Below are 6,022 nucleotides of genomic sequence, written 5' to 3'. Positions count from 1 at the left end.
GGGAAATAAATGGCGATAAAGCCCAGGTGCTCACAGACACAGTCCAGAGCTCTGATCTCTGGAGCAAAGCTGAGATGCTGAGTGTGGCTCCCCAGGAAGGAACTTGGGGTGTGCTCCTGTGCAACAGCTTACTGCAAAACCAACCCTACACGCTATTGTCACTTCTTATCTTTTTTCTTAAAAGCAAAAATCCTCTTAGGGTTTCTTTCAGTTTAGTGCAAACAGGGATGATGTAGGTCTTTCATAAACAGAAGTGGTGTGATGCAAACTTTGGAAAAATGGGGATCCCTGTCATGGCAAAAAGATGGTAGACTCATATGGAAAGAGGAGGGCTTCAGTCTGAAAATGAACAACCTTGGTCTGACCTCTGCTAGAGCAACATGCAAAAGGGGAAGACAGGGAGCCACTAGGTCCTTCTAGAAGGCACCAGGGCCCTCTGGCACACAGCAGTTTTGCCTCAGACACCACAGAGCACAGATGTGAACTCATGACATCATCCTCTGACTAAAAGACCCCAAATGCAAAACCAAAGGTTTCCATTTTTAATTTGCTGAGGGGCTAGCTAAGCTTTCAGGAATAGGAACTGAGGAATAAAATCAGGCCTCTGTCAAAGGGCTGAAGCCAGTTCTGGAAGTGGAAATCTCTGGAAGTATTTGTCACGGTCGGTAGGAGAAGTTCCACAGACAAAGACACAGCTCTTCTCAGGCAAGCCTGCCTGTTCTCAGGCCAAACGCTGGAGGGATGACTTTTTATTTGCAGAGAGCATTTGGCTGATTTTGTTATTTGTCTGCCTTAACATTTGGGGCACACGGGCCCCAGTCTATTGGGCAATCACCAAGTATTCTTTGCCTCTTCCTGACTGTGAGGTGGACTCTCCCCAAAGGGAAGTTGACACCAGGTAAGAAGGAATCATCCACCCAGTCATGCATCACCTGGAATATGAAGTTAGGGAGGAGACACAAGCTCTCTGAGCAAAGAGGACACTCAGTTGGTGTCCTCGTGTTGTCCCTCAGTACTGTCTGTGCCCTGGTCTGTCCCAGCCCTCAGTGGTCTGTTCCTCCCTCCCTGCTTGTGGTTGGCACCATGGAAGTGCCGACCCTCTGAGACCACCCCTTTGACGCCTGAGAAAGGTGTTGTGTCTAAATCAACCCGTCAGACTTCGCTGATTCTATCACTTGCATTTCCCAAGAAACAGATCAGAGATAAAGAGAAATATGGAAATTTGAAATAAAGGGAAAATATAGACAAGAAAAAGTGTCTGCAGAGATGACAGCCAAGGGAGGCAAGAAAGTGTGGGAAATCTGGTTGCTCGGTCAAAGAAAGCTACAGAGAAGCAGGAAGATAATGTGGCAAGAAAATTACAGAAAAATCTCATTACTGTAGCCAAGGGAATGACACATCAGAGATAGTCAAAATAATTGCATAGGTCGACACTTTATGAATTATCAAAGATTTAAAACTTCTTAACATGTTTTAAAAATATTTCTTTGTTGTTGGAAATTAGGCAGAGCTGCCAAAATATTTCCAAACCCCACCCAATGAAGGGCAGACCCAAATTTTTAACCCAGGTGATGTTTGTGAAGCATGGTGTGTGAAAACAGTCCTTTTAAAAGGAAATAGAATGCCTTTCATTTTCATGAAATGAAAACATGAAATTTCATGTTTCACTTATAAAATTTCAGTGTGTTCTAGCAATCGTGATACTGAATCCCTTGAAGTAAGACTCTGAAATACAGTATTCAGAGTTTTACTTTTATTTTATTTATTTATTTATTTAAAATACTTTATTTATTTACTCATGAGAGACACAGAGAGAGAGGCAGAAACACAGGCAGAGGGAGAAGCAGGCTCCCTGGGGGGAGCCCGCGGTGGGAGTCAATCCCGGGATCTGGGATCACGACCTGCACTGAAGGCAGACGCTCAACCCCTGAGCCACCCAAGCATCTCAGGATTCAGAGTTTTAAATAAACATGTAAGTTTGCCAAACAATATTGTGATGGTTAATTTTCAGCCTCTAAGTCTATCGGTTGTAAGGATGGGGCTCTCTGCCTGCCAAAGCTTGCCACCTCTAAAGCGCCTGCCCATGCTGAGTCCTGCATTGGTCCACTTGCTGACCCACAACACTAGAAAGGGAGAAAGTTCACCACTCTGAACCACTCCTTTAAATGTACAGTGACATTTGTACGAGTGTTTTCAGATTTAAAATTCGAGAGCTGGGGTCCCATAGGAACATAACTCCAAACCAGGCTTTTATTTTATTTTATTTTATTTTAATATTTTTTTTATTTATTTATGACAGTCACACAGAGAGAGAGAGAGAGAGAGAGAGAGAGAGAGAGGCAGAGACACAGGCAGAGGGAGAAGCAGGCTCCATGCACCGGGAGCCTGACGTGGGATTCGATCCCGGATCTCCAGGATCGCGCCCTGGGCCAAAGGCAGGCGCCAAACCGCTGCGCCACCCAGGGATCCCCAAACCAGGCTTTTAAAATCTGGTTTTAGAATCTAAAATGTGGCTGCCTTGTCTTTGTTATTTTGCTTATTAGGCAATTGTGTGTTAAGGAAGTGGAAGTAGAAATCACCAGCAGACAGTTTTTCAAATGCTGTACACAGGACATTTAAAAGCTGAGCAGGAACCACACAATCCTTGTTATGCAGGATTTCCTTTGGAGAAAATTATTCTTAAACTGATCAAATTCTCCTAATTCCAGAACCTTCCTAAAGCATCTATGGAAGACAGTGGGGGATGAGCTTACAGAGACAGAGGCCATCCTGTGTAATGTGCCCTAAGATTTCCCACATCCCCTACGGTGGATATTGGACCCATGGACCCACCACCTTCCCCTGATAGTTTCATTCTTCTCCCCACAGATGGCTCAGCTTCCAACTTAGAAAAAAATGGGATGCAGCTTGGAACCCTAGATCTTTAGTCAATATGTTTACAGATGCTGAGCACTTGAGATCCTGCCTGGTGGGAAGCAAATCCCAGGCACTAATGGCAGTCATCAGGAATGAGGCAATGCAATTGTATCAAGCAGGCTTTTTGTAGGAAACCACAGGCATGAATCATATAAAAATCATGGTTTATATTTTTCAATACTATTTGCAAATATATATATACTTAATGTTTATACATCCCAGCAATGAGCAAGGCCATCATCCTATAGCAAATGTGTAAGATTTCTAAGTTGACCTTTCCAAGACATTGCCCTCGGACATGGACAGGAAGGCTGGGCTATGCTTTTTTGAATGAGGTCCACATTCTGAAGACTAATACAGTGCCTGGCCCATAGCTAGTGTTCAATAATTGTTCAAACAACTAAACTGGGGAGCTTCCTAGCTGGCCATTAATACACTCACTGTTCATTCTGTACGTTACTGTCATTGTCGATCTGATGCCTGCATGTGAAAAAAAGACAGACTTCTCAATCTGGCCATAAAAACCCCTACTTCGGGCTTTGGAACCTACTATCTCTGTGATATACACTTTCATTAATTCCTCAAGTATTTTCTGATTGTCTTCTGCAAACCTGCAGTAGCCCCTACAATGAATAAGTGCCTGCCTGCAAGGAGCTGGCTAAAGACCATTAATCTGGCAATCACAATCCTGTGTGAAAAAGTCGATCATTAAAGGAGGCACAGGTGGGCCTGGCACCATTTCACCTACTCAAGATCACAGGATCAAGCCTGTTGGCAGTTATGCATTTTTAAAATGTTGTGATAAATATACAGGTATGCACTGTATTTATTATCCTTTCCCTCATGTTTGTGTCTCAAGTATCCATAATATATGCTTTTTTGTTGCTTTTTTTTTTTTTAAAGACATTGTTTTGCCTTCTTAGCATTCTCGACTCTGTGTCTTATGCTTGCTCCTGCCTCTATCTGCTGCCAGGAGAGCACTTCTGATCCCAGCTGCCTCCACCGCTGCTGGGTGGTGCCGCGCATTTTCTGCTTATGCCATGTCTACTTGGGACCCACAAATACTCTTTCATGAAATGAATTAAAACAACAGCACATATGTCTTCTGCTCCCTTCTGACCTTGTCTAGAGTGACTGTTTCATGGCCTGGCTCTTTGTTTCTTAAAAGGACCATGCCCAAGAATCATTGAATAAAGCCAAAAAGCTCTTTAGGAAAAAAAAAAAAAAAAAAAAAAAAAAGACCCTTCAACAGAGTCCCAAAACTGCAGGAGCACCTTTAAGACAGCTGATGGCGGTGAGGGTCAGCTTTCTCACCCACCTGAAGGAGCAGAGTCAGACCTGTGCTGGCTGAATATTGCTTTGTGGTGTCTGGGTTTCGTTCCCTGTTGTCTGCGGGGGAGGGAGGGAGGAGGAGAATGCTTCATCTGCCTTCACATGGCAGTCTGCCCATTTCCTGGTGTGTATCTGGATCACTTGCATCTTTGTACCTTTCCTGGGGTGCAGCCGGGCACCCACACGGCAGCACCAATGATCACGGGGAAAATGTTGTGCTGCGAGAGGTTAGGCTCCGGTGCTTCATCTCCAGCAATTTCTTGTGCTTTTCGGCTTCAGCATCATATCAGCCTGATATTTTCCAGGGCCAGTCTACCACTCTGATAGAAGTTTTGGGGTTTTCCCCCGCTTTTAACAACTCGAAGCTGAGCAGACACCAAGATGCCATTTAGACTGCTTTTCCTTTAAGACTTGTCTTAATCTGTTCAGGCTGCCATAACAAAATACCATAAAGTGGGTGGCTTAAACAACAGAAATTTGTTTTTCACAGATCTGGAGGCTGAGAAATCTTACATCAAGGTGCTGGCAGATTTTGTTCCTGGTGAAAGCTCTCTTCCTGCTTTGCAGAGGACTGTTTGCTGTGTCCTCAAATGGCAGAGAGAGACTCAGCAAGCTCTCTGGTGTCTCTTCTTACAAGGGCACTAATCCCATCACAGGGGCCCACCCTCGTGATCGCGTCCAACACTAATTGCCTTCCAAAGGGTCCATCTCCAAATATCGTCACATTGGGAATTAGGGAGTTCAACATACGAGATTTTCAGAGACCCAGTTCAATCCACAGCAAGGTTCACACCACCTTGGAGCATTACGATTTAAGCTTGTGGGTGTTCACTTGTAAAGTCAGTCAATCACGATGGACATATTGAGATGATTTACTTTGCTCTCCAGAGCTGTGGCCCCTTGGAGGAAGGAGCCAGGCCTTTCCTTGCTGGTGCAGTTGCTGCGTAAGGGGATTATTGAGGTAGTACAAGCAGTTCCAGAATTAGTGTTGGCCTTTGCTCCTGCTCCCTGATAACCCCTGCTGTGAGGATGCCTTCATGTTGGGACAGTGCTCTCAAAAATCATTTCAGCCCCAGAGGCTTCTGTTCAAATGGAACATGGTGTATATAAACCAGATGAATTGCTTTATTAATGCAGGAAGCAAATAGAGTAGCAATTGTTATTTTTCTAATTGTTTAAACCTTCACCTCACATATTAACTAAAAAAAAAAAAAATTCAGTATATGTCTCATGAAATCTCCCTTCCAAAAGAAAATGTGTGCACATGCACACACACACACACACCCCAATATAGTTTTCAGGAACCCTAGGGGTAGCCATCCAAGATTGTGTCCTGGTGACTTGCTGGCCTTCAGCCTGGCCATTGTACACAGGTCTTGAAGAATACAGCAGACACTTACCCACTGCAGCCAGGAACCTTCCCAAGGACAGAGCTCTCCAAGGACCAACCAGGATTTCAGGACAAGAGGATCCCCTCACCCAAGGACACCCTCCCAGCTGGACTCCTGCAGTCACTGTTCTGACTGCACGATCCTCAAAAACAGTTGGCACCAGGACCACTTACAAGGTCTCAGGACTAACGTCCTTTTCCCACCTGGGGCTCTACCCCAAAGATTCAGGCAGTTTTTCCTTTTAGGCCTACAAAACATGAGAGGTAGCTTCCCAGACCCCTTTCTCTAGACTACAGAGCTACTGTCCCACCCTCCAAAGGCACTCCCCTCATTTTGGGCAGGGTTGCCTTCTGTGACTCACTCTGCCTGAAGGAGTAAGGGGA

Source organism: Canis lupus, chromosome 10, assembly GCF_003254725.2.
Source record: "Canis lupus dingo isolate Sandy chromosome 10, ASM325472v2, whole genome shotgun sequence".
NCBI lineage: Eukaryota > Metazoa > Chordata > Mammalia > Carnivora > Canidae > Canis > Canis lupus.
This window is presented reverse-complemented; position numbering follows the sequence as displayed.